General features: G+C 41.5%; 1 protein-coding gene and 73 pseudogenes across 4 annotated transcripts in view; all 74 read left to right on the top strand.

Moving 5' to 3' along the window:
* Window positions 1-17,917, top strand: part of NFIC (nuclear factor I C) — an 863,572-nt gene that overhangs the window by 680,823 nt on the left and 164,832 nt on the right. The window lies entirely within an intron of this gene.
* Window positions 355-473, top strand: LOC142672886 (5S ribosomal RNA; annotated as a pseudogene).
* On the top strand, window positions 541-659 carry LOC142693048 (5S ribosomal RNA; annotated as a pseudogene).
* On the top strand, window positions 729-847 carry LOC142730886 (5S ribosomal RNA; annotated as a pseudogene).
* Window positions 1,101-1,219, top strand: LOC142668788 (5S ribosomal RNA; annotated as a pseudogene).
* On the top strand, window positions 1,287-1,405 carry LOC142735862 (5S ribosomal RNA; annotated as a pseudogene).
* LOC142695634 (5S ribosomal RNA) lies at window positions 1,473-1,591 on the top strand (annotated as a pseudogene).
* On the top strand, window positions 1,845-1,963 carry LOC142705411 (5S ribosomal RNA; annotated as a pseudogene).
* Window positions 2,031-2,149, top strand: LOC142710649 (5S ribosomal RNA; annotated as a pseudogene).
* Window positions 2,217-2,335, top strand: LOC142735734 (5S ribosomal RNA; annotated as a pseudogene).
* Window positions 2,403-2,521, top strand: LOC142700106 (5S ribosomal RNA; annotated as a pseudogene).
* Window positions 2,589-2,707, top strand: LOC142692806 (5S ribosomal RNA; annotated as a pseudogene).
* On the top strand, window positions 2,775-2,893 carry LOC142702492 (5S ribosomal RNA; annotated as a pseudogene).
* Window positions 3,147-3,265, top strand: LOC142737515 (5S ribosomal RNA; annotated as a pseudogene).
* LOC142738067 (5S ribosomal RNA) lies at window positions 3,519-3,637 on the top strand (annotated as a pseudogene).
* Window positions 3,705-3,823, top strand: LOC142705775 (5S ribosomal RNA; annotated as a pseudogene).
* LOC142681805 (5S ribosomal RNA) lies at window positions 3,891-4,009 on the top strand (annotated as a pseudogene).
* LOC142707725 (5S ribosomal RNA) lies at window positions 4,077-4,195 on the top strand (annotated as a pseudogene).
* LOC142693854 (5S ribosomal RNA) lies at window positions 4,263-4,381 on the top strand (annotated as a pseudogene).
* On the top strand, window positions 4,635-4,753 carry LOC142693037 (5S ribosomal RNA; annotated as a pseudogene).
* On the top strand, window positions 4,824-4,942 carry LOC142728943 (5S ribosomal RNA; annotated as a pseudogene).
* On the top strand, window positions 5,010-5,128 carry LOC142709601 (5S ribosomal RNA; annotated as a pseudogene).
* LOC142668777 (5S ribosomal RNA) lies at window positions 5,196-5,314 on the top strand (annotated as a pseudogene).
* LOC142735861 (5S ribosomal RNA) lies at window positions 5,382-5,500 on the top strand (annotated as a pseudogene).
* On the top strand, window positions 5,940-6,058 carry LOC142705445 (5S ribosomal RNA; annotated as a pseudogene).
* LOC142738247 (5S ribosomal RNA) lies at window positions 6,126-6,244 on the top strand (annotated as a pseudogene).
* On the top strand, window positions 6,312-6,430 carry LOC142735747 (5S ribosomal RNA; annotated as a pseudogene).
* On the top strand, window positions 7,046-7,164 carry LOC142681312 (5S ribosomal RNA; annotated as a pseudogene).
* LOC142713018 (5S ribosomal RNA) lies at window positions 7,418-7,536 on the top strand (annotated as a pseudogene).
* Window positions 7,604-7,722, top strand: LOC142717341 (5S ribosomal RNA; annotated as a pseudogene).
* Window positions 7,779-7,897, top strand: LOC142708877 (5S ribosomal RNA; annotated as a pseudogene).
* LOC142727980 (5S ribosomal RNA) lies at window positions 7,965-8,083 on the top strand (annotated as a pseudogene).
* Window positions 8,151-8,269, top strand: LOC142736210 (5S ribosomal RNA; annotated as a pseudogene).
* Window positions 8,337-8,455, top strand: LOC142713007 (5S ribosomal RNA; annotated as a pseudogene).
* Window positions 8,709-8,827, top strand: LOC142736227 (5S ribosomal RNA; annotated as a pseudogene).
* Window positions 9,081-9,199, top strand: LOC142712996 (5S ribosomal RNA; annotated as a pseudogene).
* Window positions 9,267-9,385, top strand: LOC142723396 (5S ribosomal RNA; annotated as a pseudogene).
* Window positions 9,453-9,571, top strand: LOC142737788 (5S ribosomal RNA; annotated as a pseudogene).
* On the top strand, window positions 9,639-9,757 carry LOC142679707 (5S ribosomal RNA; annotated as a pseudogene).
* Window positions 9,825-9,943, top strand: LOC142737523 (5S ribosomal RNA; annotated as a pseudogene).
* On the top strand, window positions 10,011-10,129 carry LOC142698801 (5S ribosomal RNA; annotated as a pseudogene).
* LOC142723385 (5S ribosomal RNA) lies at window positions 10,197-10,315 on the top strand (annotated as a pseudogene).
* LOC142736877 (5S ribosomal RNA) lies at window positions 10,383-10,501 on the top strand (annotated as a pseudogene).
* Window positions 10,569-10,687, top strand: LOC142732688 (5S ribosomal RNA; annotated as a pseudogene).
* On the top strand, window positions 10,755-10,873 carry LOC142694241 (5S ribosomal RNA; annotated as a pseudogene).
* On the top strand, window positions 10,941-11,059 carry LOC142735960 (5S ribosomal RNA; annotated as a pseudogene).
* On the top strand, window positions 11,127-11,245 carry LOC142738084 (5S ribosomal RNA; annotated as a pseudogene).
* Window positions 11,313-11,431, top strand: LOC142680320 (5S ribosomal RNA; annotated as a pseudogene).
* On the top strand, window positions 11,499-11,617 carry LOC142693545 (5S ribosomal RNA; annotated as a pseudogene).
* LOC142715482 (5S ribosomal RNA) lies at window positions 11,685-11,803 on the top strand (annotated as a pseudogene).
* On the top strand, window positions 11,871-11,989 carry LOC142737270 (5S ribosomal RNA; annotated as a pseudogene).
* Window positions 12,243-12,361, top strand: LOC142684974 (5S ribosomal RNA; annotated as a pseudogene).
* Window positions 12,429-12,547, top strand: LOC142735387 (5S ribosomal RNA; annotated as a pseudogene).
* Window positions 12,615-12,733, top strand: LOC142716599 (5S ribosomal RNA; annotated as a pseudogene).
* LOC142679419 (5S ribosomal RNA) lies at window positions 12,801-12,919 on the top strand (annotated as a pseudogene).
* LOC142738397 (5S ribosomal RNA) lies at window positions 13,173-13,291 on the top strand (annotated as a pseudogene).
* Window positions 13,359-13,477, top strand: LOC142735376 (5S ribosomal RNA; annotated as a pseudogene).
* On the top strand, window positions 13,546-13,664 carry LOC142736366 (5S ribosomal RNA; annotated as a pseudogene).
* On the top strand, window positions 13,732-13,850 carry LOC142725019 (5S ribosomal RNA; annotated as a pseudogene).
* LOC142677536 (5S ribosomal RNA) lies at window positions 13,918-14,036 on the top strand (annotated as a pseudogene).
* LOC142674761 (5S ribosomal RNA) lies at window positions 14,104-14,222 on the top strand (annotated as a pseudogene).
* Window positions 14,289-14,407, top strand: LOC142703636 (5S ribosomal RNA; annotated as a pseudogene).
* LOC142731907 (5S ribosomal RNA) lies at window positions 14,475-14,593 on the top strand (annotated as a pseudogene).
* On the top strand, window positions 14,661-14,779 carry LOC142672466 (5S ribosomal RNA; annotated as a pseudogene).
* On the top strand, window positions 14,847-14,965 carry LOC142738160 (5S ribosomal RNA; annotated as a pseudogene).
* On the top strand, window positions 15,033-15,151 carry LOC142737859 (5S ribosomal RNA; annotated as a pseudogene).
* Window positions 15,218-15,336, top strand: LOC142698341 (5S ribosomal RNA; annotated as a pseudogene).
* On the top strand, window positions 15,584-15,702 carry LOC142736732 (5S ribosomal RNA; annotated as a pseudogene).
* LOC142736937 (5S ribosomal RNA) lies at window positions 15,770-15,888 on the top strand (annotated as a pseudogene).
* Window positions 16,141-16,259, top strand: LOC142716136 (5S ribosomal RNA; annotated as a pseudogene).
* On the top strand, window positions 16,701-16,818 carry LOC142707549 (5S ribosomal RNA; annotated as a pseudogene).
* Window positions 17,073-17,191, top strand: LOC142717087 (5S ribosomal RNA; annotated as a pseudogene).
* Window positions 17,259-17,377, top strand: LOC142715915 (5S ribosomal RNA; annotated as a pseudogene).
* Window positions 17,630-17,748, top strand: LOC142716125 (5S ribosomal RNA; annotated as a pseudogene).

Below are 17,917 nucleotides of genomic sequence, written 5' to 3'. Positions count from 1 at the left end.
CTGAATGTGCCTGCTCTCGTCAGATCGCAGAAGTTACACAGCTTAAGTCCTCGCTAGTACCAGTGTGGAAGACTGTCTGGGAATCCGTGGTGGGGTTGCCTTTTTATTATGTTGTTTAGATTTTGTTTCACAATAGATTAAATAGGACTATGGATTAAGGCTTTTAATGTCAATGTCCATTCTAAGCTGAATGTGCCTGCTCTCGTCAGATCGCAGAAGTTACACAGCTTAAGCCCTCGCTAGTACCAGTGTGGGAGATTGTCTGGGAATCCATGGTGCGGTTGAGTTTTTATTATGTCGTTTAGATTTTGTTTCACAATCGATTAAAAAGGACTATGGATTAAAGCATTTAATGTCAATGGCCATTCTAAGCTAAATGTGCCTGCTCTCGTCAGATCGCAGAAGTTACACAGCTTAAGGCCTTGCTAGTACCAGTGTGGGAGACTGTCTGGGAATGCGTGGTGCGGTTGACTTTTTATTATGTCGTTTAGATTTTGTTTCACAATCGATTAAAAAGGACTATGGATTAAAGCATTTAATGTCAATGGCCATTCTAAGCTGAATGTGCCTGCTCTTGTCAGATCGCAGAAGTTACACAGCTTAAGCCCTCGCTAGTACCAGTGTGGGAGACTGTCTGGGAATCCGTGGTGCGGTTGACTTTTTATTATGTCGTTTAGATTTTTTTTTTCACAATAGATTAAAAAGGACTATGGATTAAAGCATTTAATGTCAATGGCCATTCTAAGCTGAATGTGCCTGCTCTCGTCAGATCGCAGAAGTTACACAGCTTAAGGCCTCGCAAGTACCAGTGTGGGCGACTGTCTGGGAATCCGTGGTGCGGTTGACTTTTTATTATGTCGTTTAGATTATGTTTCACAATAGATTAAATAGGACTATGGATTAAAGCATTTAACGTCAATAGCCATTCTAAGCTGAATGTGCCTGCTCTCGTCAAAACGCAGAAGTTACCCAGCTTAACGCCTCCCTAGTACCAGTGTGGGAGACTGTCTGGGAATCCGTGGTGCGGTTGACTTTTTATTATGTCGTTTAGATTTTGTTTCACAATCGATTAAAAAGGACTATGGATTAAAGCATTTAATGTCAATGGCCATTCTAAGCTGAATGTCCCTGCTCTCGTCAATTCGCAGAAGTTACACAGCTTAAGGCCTCGCTAGTACCAGTGTGGGAGACTGTCTGGGAATCCGTGGTGCTGTTGACTTTTTATTATGTCGTTTAGATTTTGTTTCACAATCGATTAAAAAGGACTATGGATTAAAGCAATTAATATCAATGGCCATTCTAAGCTGAATGTGCCTGCTCTCGTCAGATCGCAGAAGTTACACAGCTTAAGGCCTCGCTAGTACCAGTGTGGGAGACTGTCTGGGAATCCGTGGTGCGGTTGACTTTTTATTATGTCGTTTAGATTTTGTTTCACAATCGATTAAAAAGGACTATGGATTAAAGCATTTAATGTCAATGGCCATTCTAAGCTGAATGTGCCTGCTCTCGTCAGATCGCAGAAAATACACAGCTTAAGGCCTCGCTAATACCAGTGTGGGAGACTGTCTGGGAATCCGTGGTGCAGTTGATTTTTTATTATGTCGTTTAGATTTTGTTTCACAATAGATTAAATAGGACTATGGATTAAAGCATTTAACGTCAATGGCCATTCTAAGCTGAATGTGCCATCTCTCGTCAGAACGCAGAAGTTACACAGCTTAAGGCCTCGCTAGTACCAGTGTGTGAGACTGTCTGGGAATCCGTGGTGCGGTTGAATTTTTATTATGTCGTTTAGATTTTGTTTCACAATCGATTAAAAAGGACTATGGATTAAAGCATTTAATGTCAATGGCCACTCTAAGCTGAATGTCCCTTCTCTCGTCAGATCGCAGAAGTTACACAGCTTAAGGCCTCGCTAGTACCAGTGTGGGAGACTGTCTGGGAATCCGTGGTGCGGTTGACTTTTTATTATGTCGATTAGATTTTGTTTCACAATCGATTAAAAAGGACTATGGATTAAAGCATTTAATGTCAATGGCCATTCTAAGCTGAATGTGCCTGCCCTCGTTAGATCGCAGAAGTTACACAGCTTAACGCCTCGCTAGTACCAGTGTGGGAGACTGTCTGGGAATCCGTGGTGCGGTTGACTTTTTATTATGTCGTTTAGATTTTGTTTCACAATCGATTAAAAAGGACTATGGATTAAAACATTTAATGTCAATGGCCATTCTAAGCTGAATGTGCCTGCTCTCATCAGATCGCAGAAGTTACACAGCTTAAGGCCTCCCTAGTACCAGTGTGGGAGACTGTCTGGGAATCCGTGGTGCGGTTGACTTTTTATTATGTTGTTTAGATTTTGTTTCGCAATAGATTAAATAGGACTATGGATTAAAGCATTTAACGTCAATGGCCATTCTAAGCTGAATGTGCCTGCTCTCGTCAGATCGCAGAAGTTACACAGCTTAAGGACTCGCTAGTACCAGTGTGGGAGACTGTCTGGGAATCCGTGGTGCGGTTGAATTTTTATTATGTCGTTTAGATTTTGTTTCACAATCGATTAAAAAGGACTATGGATTAAAGCATTTAATGTCAATGGCCAGTCTAAACTGAATGTCCCTGCTCTCGTCAGATCGCAGAAGTTACACAGCTTAAGGCCTCGCTAGTACCAGTGTGGGAGACTGTTTGGGAATCCGTGGTGCGGTTGACTTTTTATTATGTTGTTTAGATTTTGTTTCACAATAGATTAAATAGGACTATGGATTAAAGCTTTTAATGTCAATGGCCATTCTAAGCTGAATGTTCCTTCTCTCGTCAGATCGCAGAAGTTACACAGCTTAAGGCCTCGCTAGTACAAGTGTGGGAGACTGTCTGGGAATCCGTGGTGCGGTTGACTTTTTATTATGTCGTTTAGATTTTGTTTCACAATCGATTAAAAAGGACTTTGGATTAAAGCATTTAATGTTAATGGCCATTCTAAGCTGAATGTGCCTGCTCTCGTTAGATCGCAGAAGTTACACAGCTTAACGCCTCCCTAGTACCAGTGTGGGAGACTGTCTGGGAATCCGTGGTGCGGTTGACTTTTTATTATGTTGTTTAGATTTTGTTTCACAATAGATTAAATAGGACTATGGATTAAGGCTTTTAAGGTCAATGGCCATTCTAAGCTGAATGTGCCTGCTCTCGTCAGATCACAGAAGTTACACAGCTTAAGGCCTCGCTAGTACCAGTGTGGGAGACTGTCTGGGAATCCGTGGTGCTGTTGACTTTTTATTATGTCGTTTAGATTTTGTTTCACAATCGATTAAAAAGGACTATGGATTAAAGCATTTAAAGTCAATGGCCATTCTAAGCTGAATGTGCCTGCTCTCGTTAGATCGCAGAAGTTACACAGCTTAACGCCTCGCTAGTACCAGTGTGTGAGACTGTCTGGGAATCCGTGGTGCGGTTGACTATTTATTATGTCGTTTAGATTTTGTTTCACAATAGATTAAATAGGACTATGGATTAAAGCATTTAACGTCAATGGCTATTCTAAGCTGAATGTGCCTGCTCTCGTCCGAACGCAGAAGTTACACAGCTTAAGGCCTCGCTAGTACTAGTGTGGGAGACTGTCTGGGAATCTGTGGTGCGGTTGAGTTTTTATTATGTCGTTTAGATTTTGTTTCACAATCGATTAAAAAGGACTATGGATTAAAGCCTTTAATGTCAATGGCCATTCTAAGCTGAATGTCCCTGCTCTCGTCCGATCGCAGAAGTTACACAGCTTAAGGACTCGCTGGTACCAGTGTGGGAGACTGTCTGGGAATGCGTGGTGCGGTTGACTTTTTATTATGTTGTTTAGATTTTGTTTCACAATAGATTAAATAGGACTATGGATTAAGGCTTTTAATGTCAATGGCCATTCTAAGCTGAATGTGCCTGCTCTCGTCAGATCGCAGAAGTTACACAGCTTCAGGCCTCGCTAGTACCAGTGTGGGAGACTGTCTGGGAATCCGTGGAGCGGTTGAATTTTGATTATGTCGTTTAGATTTTGTTTCACAATCGATTAAAAAGGACTATGGATTAAAGCATTTAATGTCAATGGCCATTCTAAGCTCAATATCCCTGCTCTCGTCAGATCGCAGAAGTTACACAGCTTAACGCCTCGCTAGTACCAGTGTGGGAGACTGTCTGGGAATCCGTGGAGCTGTTGACTTTTTATTATGTCGTTTAGATTTTGTTTCACAATCGATTAAAAAGGACTATGGATTAAAGCATTTAATGTCAATGGCCATTCTAAGCTGAATGTGCCTGCTCTCGTCAGATCGCAGAAGTTACACAGCTTAAGTCCTCGCTAGTACCAGTGTGGGAGACTGTCTGGGAATCCGTGGTGGGGTTGACTTTTTATTATGTTGTTTAGATTTTGTTTCACAATAGATTAAATAGGACTATGGATTAAGGCTTTTAATGTCAATGTCCATTCTAAGCTGAATGTGCCTGCTCTCGTCAGATCGCAGAAGTTACACAGCTTAAGCCCTCGCTAGTACCAGTGTGGGAGATTGTCTGGGAATCCATGGTGCGGTTGAGTTTTTATTATGTCGTTTAGATTTTGTTTCACAATCGATTAAAAAGGACTATGGATTAAAGCATTTAATGTCAATGGCCATTCTAAGCTGAATGTGCCTGCTCTTGTCAGATCGCAGAAGTTACACAGCTTAAGCCCTCGCTAGTACCAGTGTGGGAGACTGTCTGGGAATCCGTGGTGCGGTTGACTTTTTATTATGTCGTTTAGATTTTTTTTTTTCACAATAGATTAAAAAGGACTATGGATTAAAGCATTTAATGTCAATGGCCATTCTAAGCTGAATGTGCCTGCTCTCGTCAGATCGCAGAAGTTACACAGCTTAAGGCCTCGCAAGTACCAGTGTGGGAGACTGTCTGGGAATCCGTGGTGCGGTTGACTTTTTATTATGTCGTTTAGATTATGTTTCACAATAGATTAAATAGGACTATGGATTAAAGCATTTAACGTCAATAGCCATTCTAAGCTGAATGTGCCTGCTCTCGTCAGAACGCAGAAGTTACCCAGCTTAACGCCTCCCTAGTACCAGTGTGGGAGACTGTCTGGGAATCCGTGGTGCGGTTGACTTTTTATTATGTCGTTTAGATTTTGTTTCACAATCGATTAAAAAGGACTATGGATTAAAGCATTTAATGTCAATGGCCATTCTAAGCTGAATGTCCCTGCTCTCGTCAATTCGCAGAAGTTACACAGCTTAAGGCCTCGCTAGTACCAGTGTGGGAGACTGTCTGGGAATCCGTGGTGCTGTTGACTTTTTATTATGTCGTTTAGATTTTGTTTCACAATCGATTAAAAAGGACTATGGATTAAAGCAATTAATATCAATGGCCATTCTAAGCTGAATGTGCCTGCTCTCGTCAGATCGCAGAAGTTACACAGCTTAAGGCCTCGCTAGTACCAGTGTGGGAGACTGTCTGGGAATCCGTGGTGCGGTTGACTTTTTATTATGTCGTTTAGATTTTGTTTCACAATCGATTAAAAAGGACTATGGATTAAAGCATTTAATGTCAATGGCCATTCTAAGCTGAATGTGCCCGCTCTCGTCAGATCGCAGAAAATACACAGCTTAAGGCCTCGCTAATACCAGTGTGGGAGACTGTCTGGGAATCCGTGGTGCGGTTGATTTTTTATTATGTCGTTTAGATTTTGTTTCACAATAGATTAAATAGGACTATGGATTAAAGCATTTAACGTCAATGGCCATTCTAAGCTGAATGTGCCATCTCTCGTCAGAACGCAGAAGTTACACAGCTTAAGGCCTCGCTAGTACCAGTGTGTGAGACTGTCTGGGAATCCGTGGTGCGGTTGAATTTTTATTATGTCGTTTAGATTTTGTTTCACAATCGATTAAAAAGGACTATGGATTAAAGCATTTAATGTCAATGGCCACTCTAAGCTGAATGTCCCTTCTCTCGTCAGATCGCAGAAGTTACACAGCTTAAGGCCTCGCTAGTACCAGTGTGGGAGACTGTCTGGGAATCCGTGGTGCGGTTGACTTTTTATTATGTCGTTTAGATTTTGTTTCACAATCGATTAAAAAGGACTATGGATTAAAGCATTTAATGTCAATGGCCATTCTAAGCTGAATGTGCCTGCTCTCATCAGATCGCAGAAGTTACACAGCTTAAGGCCTCGCTAGTACCAGTGTGGGAGACTGTCTGGGAATCCGTGGTGCGGTCGAATTTTTATTATGTCGTTTAGATTTTGTTTCACAATCGATTAAAAAGGACTATGGATTAAAGCATTTAATGTCAATGGCCATTCTAAGCTGAATGTGCCTGCTCTCGTCAGATCGCAGAAGTTACACAGCTTAAGGCCTTGCTAGTACCAGTGTGGGAGACTGTATGGGAATCCGTGGTGCGGTTGACTTTTTATTATGTCGTTTAGATTTTGTTTCACAATAGATTAAATAGGACTATGGATTAAAGCATTTAATGTCAATGGCCATTCTAAGCTGAATGTGCCTGCGCTTGTCAGAACGCAGAAGTTACACAGCTTAAGGCCTCGCTAGTACCAGTGTGGGAAACTGTCTGGGAATCCGTGGTGCGGTTGAATTTTTATTATGTTGTTTAGATTTTGTTTCACAATCGATTAAAAAGGACTATGGATTAACGCATTTAATGTCAATGGCCATTCTAAGCTGAATGTCCCCTGCTCTCGTCAGATCGCAGAAATTACACAGCTTAATACCTCGCTAGTACCAGTGTGGGAGACTGTCTGGGAATCTGTGTTGCGGTTGACTTTTTATTATTTTGTTTCACAATAGATTAAATAGGACTATGGATTAAGGCTTTTAATGTCAATGGCCATTCTAAGCTCAATGAGCCTGCTCTCGTCAGATCGCAGAAGTTACACAGCTTAAAGCCTCGCTAGTACCAGTGTGGGAGACTGTCTGGGAATCCGTGGTGCGGTTGTCTTTTTATTATGTCGTTTAGATTTTGTTTCACAATCGATTAAAAAGGACTATGGATTAAAGCATTTAATGTCAATGGCCATTCTAAGCTGAATGTGCCTGCTCTCGTTAGATCGCAGAAGTTACACAGCTTAACGCCTCGCTAGTACCAGTGTGGGAGACTGTCTGGGAATCCGTGGTGCGGTTGACTTTTTATTATGTCGTTTAGATTTTGTTTCACAATAGATTAAATAGGACTATGGATTAAAGCATTTAACGTCAATGGCCATTCAAAGCTGAATGTGCCTGCTCTCGTCAGATCGCAGAAGTTACACAGCTTAAATCCTCGCTAGTACCAGTGTGGGAGACTGTCTGGGAATCCGTGGTGCGGTTGACTTTTTATTATGTCATTTAGATTTTGTTTCACAATAGATTAAATAGGACTATGGATTAAAGCATTTAACGTCAATGGCCATTCTAAGCTGAATGTGCCTGCTCTCGTCAGATCGCAGAAGTTACACAGCTTAAGGCCTCGCTAGTACCAGTGTGGGAGACTGTCTGGGAATCCGTGGTGCGGTTGACTTTTTATTATGTCGTTTAGATTTTGTTTCACAATCGATTAAAAAGGACTATGGATTAAAGCATTTAATGTCAATGGCCATTCTAAGCTGAATGTGCCTGCTCTCGTCAGATCGCAGAAGTTACACAGCTTAAGGCCTCGCTAGTACCAGTGTGGGAGACTGTATGGGAATCCGTGGTGCGGTTGACTTTTTATTATTTTGTTTCACAATAGATTAAATAGGACTATGGATTAAGGCTTTTAATGTCAATGGCCATTCTAAGCTCAATGTGCCTGCTCTCGTCAGATCGCAGAAGTTACACAGCTTAAAGCCTCGCTAGTACCAGTGTGGGAGACTGTCTGGGAATCCGTGGTGCGGTTGTCTTTTTATTATGTCGTTTAGATTTTGTTTCACAATCGATTAAAAAGGACTATGGATTAAAGCATTTAATGTCAATGGCCATTCTAAGCTGAATGTCCCTGCTCTCGTCAGATCGCAGAAGTTACACAGCTTAAGGCCTCGCTAGTACCAGTGTGGGAGACTGTCTGGGAATCCGTGGTGCGGTTGACTTTTTATTTTGTCGTTTAGATTTTGTTTCACAATAGATTAAATAGGACTATGGATTAAAGCATTTAACGTCAATGGCCATTCTAAGCTGAATGTGCCTGCTCTCGTCAGAACGCAGAAGTTACACAGCTTAAGGCCTCGCTAGTACCAGTGTGGGAGACTGTCTGGGAATCCGTGGTGAGGTTGACTTTTTATTATGTTGTTTAGATTTTGTTTCACAAGAGATTAAATAGGACTATGGATTAAGGCTTTTAATGTCAATGGCCATTCTAAGCTGAATGTGCCTGCTCTCGTCAGATCGCAGAAGTTACACAGCTTAAGGCCTCGCTAGTACCAGTGTGGGAGACTGTCTGGGAATCCGTGGTGCGGTTGACTTTTTATTATGTCGTTTAGATTTTGTTTCACAATCGATTAAAAAGGACTATGGATTAAAGCATTTAATGTCAATGGCTATTCTAGGCTGAATGTACCTGCTTTCGTCAGATTGCAGAAGTTACACAGCTTAAGGCCTCGCTAGTACCAGTGTGGGAGACTGTCTGGGAATCCGTGGAGCGGTTGGCTTTTTATTATGTTGTTTAGATTTTGTTTCACAATAGATTAAATAGGACTATGGATTAAGGCTTTTAATGTCAATGGCCATTCTAAGCTGAATGTGCCTGCTCTCGTCAGATCGCAGAAGTTACACAGCTTAAGGCCTCGCTAGTACCAGTGTGGTAGACTGTCTGGGAATCCGTGGTGCAGTTGACTTTTTATTATGTCGTTTAGATTTTGTTTCACAATCGATTAAAAAGGACTATGGATTAAAGCATTTAATGTCAATGGCCTTTCTAAGCTGAATGTGCCTGCTCTCGTTAGATTGCAGAAGTTACACAGCTTAATGCCTCGCTAGTACCAGTGTGGTAGACTGTCTGGGAATCCGTGGTGCGGTTGAATTTTTAATATGTCGTTTAGATTTTGTTTCACAATCGATTAAAAAGGACTATGGATTAAAGCATTTAATGTCAATGGCCATTCTAAGCTGAATGTGCCTGCTCTCGTCAGATCGCAGAAGTTACACAGCTTAAGGCCTCGCTAGTACCAGTGTGGGAGACTGTCTGGGAATCCGTGGTGCGGTTGACTTTTTATTATGTCGTTTAGATTTTGTTTCACAATCGATTAAAAAGGACTATGGATTAAAGCATTTAATGTCAATGGCCATTCTAAGCTGAATGTGCCTGCTCTCGTCAGATCGCAGAAGTTACACAGCTTAAGGCCTCACTAGTACCAGTGTGGGAGACTGTCTGGGAATCCGTGGTGCGGTTGACTTTTTATTATGTCGTTTAGATTTTGTTTCACAATAGATTAAATAGGACTATGGATTAAAGCATTTAACGTCAATGGCCATTCTAAGCTGAATGTGCCTGCTCTCGTCAGATCGCAGAAGTTACACAGCTTAAGGCCTCGCTAGTACCAATGTGGGAGACTGTCTGGGAATCCGTGGTGCGGTTGAATTTTTATTATGTCGTTTAGATTTTGTTTCACAATCGATTAAAAAGGACTATGGATTAAAGCATTTAATGTCAATGGCCATTCTAAGCTGAATGTGCCTGCTCTCGTCAGATCGCAGAAGTTACACAGCTTAAGGCCTTGCTAGTACCAGTGTGGGAGACTGTCTGGGAATCCGTGGTGCGGTTTTCTTTTTATTATGTTGTTTAGATTTTGTTTCACAATAGATTAAATAGGACTATGGATTAAGGCTTTTAATGTCAATGGCCATTCTAAGCTGAATGTGCCTGCTCTCGTCAGATCGCAGAAGTTACACAGCTTAAGGCCTCGCTAGTACCAGTGTGGGAGACTGTCTGGGTATCCGTGGTGCAGTTGACTTTTTATTATGTCGTTTAGATTTTGTTTCACAATCGATTAAAAAGGACTATGGATTAAAGCATTTAATGTCAATGGCCATTCTAAGCTGAATGTCCCTGCTCTCGTCAGATCGCTGAAGTTTCACAGCTTAAGGCCTCGCTAGTACCAGTGTGGGAGACTGTCTGGGAATCCGTGGTGCGGTTGACTTTTTATTATGTCGTTTAGATTTTGTTTCACAATCGATTAAAAAGGACTATGGATTAAAGCATTTAATGTCAATGGCCATTCTAAGCTGAATGTGCCTGCTCTCGTCAGATCGCAGAAGTTACACAGCTTAAGGCCTCACTAGTACCAGTGTGGGAGACTGTCTGGGAATCCGTGGTGCGGTTGACTTTTTATTATGTCGTTTAGTTTTTGTTTCACAATAGATTAAATAGGACTATGGATTAAAGCATTTAACGTCAATGGCCATTCTAAGCTGAATGTGCCTGCTCTCGTCAGAACGCAGAAGTTACACAGCTTAAGGCCTCACTAGTACCAGTGTGGGAGACTGTCTGGGAATCCGTGGTGCGGTTGACTTTTTATTATGTTGTTTTGATTTTGTTTCACAATAGATTAAATAGGACTATGGATTAAGGCTTTTAATGTCAATGGCCATTCTAAGCTGAATGTGCCTGCTCTCGTCAGATCGCAGAAGTTACACAGCTTAAGGCCTCGCTAGTACCAGTGTGGGAGACTGTCTGGGAATCCGTGGTGCGGTTGTCTTTTTATTATGTCGTTTAGATTTTGTTTCACAATCGATTAAATAGGACTATGGATTAAAGCATTTAACGTCAATGGCCGTTCTAAGCTGAATGTGCCTGCTCTCGTCAGAATGCAGAAGTTACACAGCTTAAGGCCTCGCTAGTACCAGTGTGGGAGACTGTCTGGGAATCCGTGGTGCGGTTGAATTCTTATTATGTCGTTTAGATTTTGTTTCACAATCGATTAAAAAGGACTATGGATTAAAGCATTTAATGTCAATGGCCATTCTAAGCTGAATGTCCCTGCTCTCGTCAGATCGCAGAAGTTACACAGCTTAAGGCCTCGCTAGTACCAGTGTGGGAGACTGTCTGGGAATACGTGGTGCGGTTGCCTTTTTATTATGTTGTTTAGATTTTGTTTCACAATAGATTAAATAGGACTATGGATTAAGGCTTTTAATGTCAATGGCCATTCTAAGCTGAATGTGCCTGCTCTCGTCAGATCGCAGAAGTTACACAGCTTAAGGCCTCGCTAGTACCAGTGTGGGAGACTGTCTGGGAATCCGTGGTGCGGTTGACTTTTTATTATGTCGTTTAGATTTTGTTTCACAATCGATTAAAAAGGACTATGGATTAAAGCATTTAATGTCAATGGCCATTCTAAGCTGAATGTGCCTGCTCTCGTTAGATCGCAGAAGTTACACAGCTTAACGCCTCGCTAGTACCAGTGTGGGAGACTGTCTGGGAATCCGTGGTGCGGTTGACTTTTTATTATGTCGTTTAGATTTTGTTTCACAATAGATTAAATAGGACTATGGATTAAAGCATTTAACATCAATGGCCATTCTAAGCTGAATGTGCCTGCTCTCGTCAGATGGCAGAAGTTACACAGCTTAAGGCCTCGCTAGTACCAGTGTGGGAGACTGTCTGGGAATCCGTGGTGCGGTTGAATTTTTATTATGTCGTTTAGATTTTGTTTCACAATCGATTAAAAAGGACTATGGATTAAAGCATTTAATGTCAATGGCCATTCTAAGCTGAATGTGCCTGCTCTCGTCAGATCGCAGAAGTTACACAGCTTAAGGCCTCGCTAGTACCAGTGTGGGAGACTCTCTGGGAATCCGTGGTGCGGTTGACTTTTTATTATGTCGTTTAGATTTTGTTTCACAATCGATTAAAAAGGACTATGGATTAAAGCATTTAATATCAATGGCCATTCTAAGCTGAATGTGCCTGTTCTCGTCAGAACGCAGAAGTTACACAGCTTAAGGCCTCACTAGTACCAGTGTGGGAGACTGTCTGGGAATCCGTGGTGCGGTTGACTTTTTATTATGTCGTTTAGATTTTGTTTCACAATAGATTAAAAAGGATAATGGATTAAAGCATTTAACGTCAATGGCCATTCTAAGCCGAATGTGCCTGCTCTCGTCAAATCGCAGAAGTTACACAGCTTAAGACCTCGCTAGTACCAGTGTGGGAGACTGTCTGGGAATCCGTGGTGCGGTTGAATTTTTATTATGTCGTTTAGATTTTGTTTCACAATCGATTAAAAAGGACTATGGATTAAAGCATTTAATGTCAATGGCCATTCTAAGCTGAATGTCCCTGCTCTCGTCAGATCGCAGAAGTTACACAGCTTAAGGCCTCGCTAGTACCAGTGTGGCAGACTGTCTGGGAATCCGTGGTGCGGTTGCCTTTTTATTATGTCGTTTAGATTTTGTTTCACAATAGATTAAATAGGACTATGGATTAAAGCATTTAATGTCAATGGCCATTCTAAGCTGAATGTGCCTGCTCTCGTCAGAACGCAGAAGTTACACAGCTTAAGGCCTCGCTAGTACCAGTGTGGGAGACTGTCTGGGAATCCGTGGTGCGGTTGAATTTTTATTATGTCGTTTAGATTTTGTTTCACAATCGATTAAAAAGGACTATGGATTAAAGCATTTAATGTCTATGGCCATTCTAAGCTGAATGTCCCTGCTCTCGTCAGATCGCAGAAGTTACACAGCTTAAGGCCTCGCTAGTACCAGTGTGGGAGACTGTCTGGGAATCCGTGGTGCGGTAGACTTTTTATTATGTTGTTTAGATTTTGTTTCACAATAGATTAAATAGGACTATGGATTAAGGCTTTTAATGTCAATGGCCATTCTAAGCTGAATGTGCCTGCTCTCGTCAGATCGCAGAAGTTACACAACTTAAGGCCTCGCTAGTACCAGTGTGGGAGACTGTCTGGGAATCCGTGGTGCGGTTGAATTTTTATTATGTCGTTTAGATTTTGTTTCACAATCGATTAAAAAGGACTATGGATTAAAGCATTTAACGTCAATGGCCATTCTAAGCTGAATGTCCCTGCTCTCGTCAGATCGCAGAAGTTACACAGCTTAAGGCCTCGCTAGTACCAGTGTGTGAGACTGTCTGAGAATCCGTGGTGCGGTTGAATTTTTATTATGTCGTTTAGATTTTGTTTCACAATCGATTAAAAAGGACTATGGATTAAAGCATTTAATGTCAATGGCCATTCTAAGCTGAATGTGCCTGCTCTCGTCAGATCGCAGAAGTTACACAGCTTAAGGCCTCGCTAGTACCAGTGTGGGAGACTGTCTGAGAATCCGTGGTGTGGTTGACTTTTTATTATGTCGTTTAGATTTTGTTTCACAATAGATTAAATAGGACTATGGATTAAAGCATTTAACGTCAATGGCCATTCTAAGCTGAATGTGCCTGCTCTCGTCAGAACGCAGAAGTTACACAGCTTAAGGCCTCGCTAGTACCAGTGTGGGAGACTGTCTGGGAATCCGTGGTGCGGTTGAATTTTTATTATGTCGTTTAGATTTTGTTTCACAATCGATTAAAAAGGACTATGGATTAAAAAAATTTAATGTCAATGGCCATTCTAAGCTGAATGTCCCTGCTCTCGTCAGATCGCAGAAGTTACACAGCTTAAGGCCTCGCTAGTACCAGTGTGGGAGACTGTCTGGGAATCCGTGGTGTGGTTGACTTTTTATTATGTTGTTTAGATTTAGTTTCACAATAGATTAAATAGGACTATGGATTAAAGCTTTTAATGTCAATGGCCATTCTAAGCTGAATGTGCCTGCTCTCGTTAGATCGCAGAAGTTACACAGCTTAAGGCCTCGCTAGTACCAGTGTGGGAGACTGTCTGGGAATCCGTGGTGCGGTTGACTTTTTATTATGTCGTTTAGATTTTGTTTCACAATCGATTAAAAAGGACTATGGATTAAAGCATTTAAAGTCAATGGCCATTCTAAGCTGAATGTGCCTGCTCTCGTTAGATCGCAGAAATTACACAGCTTAACGCCTCGCTAGTACCAGTGTGGGAGACTGTCTGGGAATCCGTGGTGCGGTTGACTTTTTATTATGTCGTTTAGATTTTGTTTCACAATAGATTAAATAGGACTATGGATTAACGCATTTAACGTCAATGGCCATTCTATGCTGAATGTGCCTGCTCTCGTCAGATCGCAGAAGTTACACAGCTTAAGGCCTCGCTAGTACCAGTGTGGGAGACTGTCTGGGAATCCGTGGTGCGGTTGAATTTTATTATGTCGTTTAGATTTTGTTTCACAATCGATTAAAAAGGACTATGGATTAAAGCATTTAATGTCTATGGCCATTCTGAGCTGAATGTCCCTGCTATCGTCAGATCGCAGAAGTTACACAGCTTAAGGCCTCGCTAGTACCAGTGTGGGAGACTGTCTGGGAATCCGTGGTGCGGTTGACTTTTTATTATGTCGTTTAGATTTTGTTTCACAATCGATTAAAAAGGACTATGGATTAAAGCATTTAATGTCAATGGCCATTCTAAGCTGAATGTGCCTGCTCTCATCAGATCGCAGAAGTTACACAGCTTAAGGCCTCGCTAGTACCAGTGTGGGAGACTGTCTGGGAATCCGTGGTGCGGTTGACTTTTTATTATGTTGTTTAGATTTTGTTTCACAATCGATTAAAAAGGACTATGGATTAAAGCATTTAATGTCAATGGCCATTCTAAGCTGAATGTGCCTGCTATCGTCAGATCGCAGAAGTTACACAGCTTAAGGCCTCGCTAGTACCAGTGTGGGAGACTGTCTGGGAATCCGTGGTGCGGTTGACTTTTTATTATGTCGTTTAGATTTTGTTTCACAATAGATTAAATAGGACTATGGATTAAAGCATTTAACGTCAATGGCCATTCTTAGCTGAATGTGCCTGCTCTCGTCAGAACGCAGAAGTAACACAGCTTAAGGCCTCGCTAGTACCAGTGTGGGAGACTGTCTGGGAATCCGTGGTGCGGTGGACTTTTTATTATGTCGTTTAGATTTTGTTTCACAATAGATTAAATAGGACTATGGATTAAAGCATTTAACGTCAATTGCCATTCTTAGCTGAATGTGCCTGCTCTCGTCAGAACGCAGAAGTAACACAGCTTAAGGCCTCGCTAGTACCAGTGTGGGAGACTGTCTGGGAATCCGTGGTGCGGTTGAATTTTGTTATGTCGTTTAGATTTTGTTTCACAATCGATTAAAAAGGACTATGGATTAAAGCATTTAATGTCAATGGCCATTCTAAGCTGAATGTTCCTGCTCTCGTTAGATCGCAGAAGTTACACAGCTTAACGCCTTGCTAGTACCAGTGTGGGAGACTGTCTGGGAATCCGTGGTGCGGTTGACTTTTTATTATGTCGTTTAGATTTTGTTTCACAATAGATTAAATAGGACTATGGATTAAAGCATTTAACGTCAATCGCCATTCTAAGCTGAATGTGCCTGCTCTTGTCAGATCGCAGAAGTTACACAGCTTAAGGCCTCGCCAGTGTGGGAGACTGTCTGGGAATCCGTGGTGCGGTTGACTTTTTATTATGTCGTTTAGATTTTGTTTCACAATCGATTAAAAAGGACTATGGATTAAAGCATTTAATGTCAATGGCCATTCTAAGCTGAATGTGCCTGCTCTCGTCAGATCGCAGAAGTTACGCAGCTTAAGGCCTCGCTAGTACCAGTGTGGGAGACTGTCTGGGAATCCGTGGTGCGGTTTTCTTTTTATTATGTTGTTTAGATTTTGTTTCACAATAGATTAAATAGGACTATGGATTAAGGCTTTTAATGTCAATGGCCATTCTAAGCTGAATGTGCCTGCTCTCGTCAGATCGCAGAAGTTACACAGCTTAAGGCCTCGCTAGTACCAGTGTGGGAGACTATCTGGGAATCCGTGGTGCGGTTGACTTTTTATTATGTCGTTTAGATTTTGTTTCACAATCGATTAAAAAGGACTATGGATTAAAGCAGTTAATGTCAATGGCCATTCTAAGCTGAATGACCCTTCTCTCGTCAGATCGCAGAAGTTACATATCTTAAGGCCTCGCTAGTACCAGTGTGGGAGACTGTCTGGGAATCCGTGGTGCGGTTGACATTTTATTATGTCGTTTAGATTTGTTTCACAATCGATTAAAACGGACTATGGATTAAATCAATTATTGTCAATGGCCATTCTAAGCTGAATGTGCCTGCTCTCGTCAGATCGCAGAAGTTACACAGCTTAAGGCCTCGCTAGTACCAGTGTGGGAGACTGTCTGGGAATCCATGGTGCTGTTGACTTTTTATTATGTCGTTTAGATTTTGTTTCACAATCTATTAAAAATAATAATAAACTAAAGCTTTGAAAGTTAATGGCCATTCTTAGCTGAAATGTGCCTTTTCTCGTCAAATCGCAGATGAATAACACTTTAACACCTCGCTAGTACCAGTGTGGGAGACTTTCTGGGCTTCCGTGGTGCTGTTGACTTTTTATTATGTCGTTTAGAATTTGTTTCACAATCGTTTAAAAATAAAAATAGACTAAAGCTTTAAAAGTTAATAGCCATTCTAAGCTTAAATGTGCCTTTTCTCGTCAAATCGCAGATATATAACACTTTAAGGCCTCGCTAGTACGAGTGTGAGAGACTGTCTGGGAATCCGTGGTGCGGTTGACTTTTTATTATGTCGTTTAGATTTTGTTTCACAATCGATTAAAAAGGACTATGGATTAAAGCATTTAAAGTCAATGGCCATTCTAGCTGAATGCGCCTGCTCTCGTCAGATCGCAGAAGTTACACAGCTTAAGGCCTCGCTAGTACCAGTGTGGGAGACTGTCTGGTAATCCGTGGTGCGGTTGACTTTTTATTATGTTGTTTAGAATTTGTTTCACAATCGATTAAAAATAATAATAAACTAAAGCTTTAAAAGTTAATGGCCATTCTTAGCTGCAATGTGCCTTTTCTCGTCAAATCGCAGATTAATAACACTTTAAAACCTCGCTAGTACCAGTGTGGGAGACTGTCTGGGAATCCGTGGTGCGGTTTTCTTTTTATTATGTTGTTTAGATTTTGTTTCACAATAGATTAAATAGGACTATGGATTAAGGCTTTTAATGTCAATGGCCATTCTAAGCTGAATGTGCCTGCTCTCGTCAGATCGCAGAAGTTACACAGCTCAAGGCCTCGCTAGTACCAGTGTGGGCGACTGTCTGGGAATACGTGGTGCGGTTGACTTTTTATTATGTCGTTTAGAATTTGTATCACAATAGATTAAATAGGACTATAGATTAAAGCATTTAACGTCAATGGCCATTCTAAGCTGAATGTGCCTGCTCTCATCAGATCGCAGAAGTTACACAGCTTAAGGCCTCGCTAGTACCAGTGTGGGAGACTATCTGGGAATCCGTGGTGCGGTTGACTTTTTATTATGTCGTTTAGATTTTGTTTCACAATCGATTAAAAAGGACTATGGATTAAAGCAGTTAATGTCAATGGCCATTCTAAGCTGAATGACCCTTCTCTCGTCAGATCGCAGAAGTTACATATCTTAAGGCCTCGCTAGTACCAGTGTGGGAGACTGTCTGGGAATCCGTGGTGCGGTTGACATTTTATTATGTCGTTTAGATTTGTTTCACAATCGATTAAAACGGACTATGGATTAAATCAATTATTGTCAATGGCCATTCTAAGCTGAATGTGCCTGCTCTCGTCAGATCGCAGAAGTTACACAGCTTAAGGCCTCGCTAGTACCAGTGTGGGAGACTGTCTGGGAATCCATGGTGCTGTTGACTTTTTATTATGTCGTTTAGATTTTGTTTCACAATCTATTAAAAATAATAATAAACTAAAGCTTTGAAAGTTAATGGCCATTCTTAGCTGAAATGTGCCTTTTCTCGTCAAATCGCAGATGAATAACACTTTAACACCTCGCTAGTACCAGTGTGGGAGACTTTCTGGGCT

This window comes from Rhinoderma darwinii, chromosome 1 (genome assembly GCF_050947455.1).
Source record: "Rhinoderma darwinii isolate aRhiDar2 chromosome 1, aRhiDar2.hap1, whole genome shotgun sequence".
In the NCBI taxonomy this organism is placed as follows: domain Eukaryota; kingdom Metazoa; phylum Chordata; class Amphibia; order Anura; family Rhinodermatidae; genus Rhinoderma; species Rhinoderma darwinii.
Note: the sequence above shows the minus strand (reverse complement) of the source record. Positions and strands in the feature narration are given on the sequence as shown.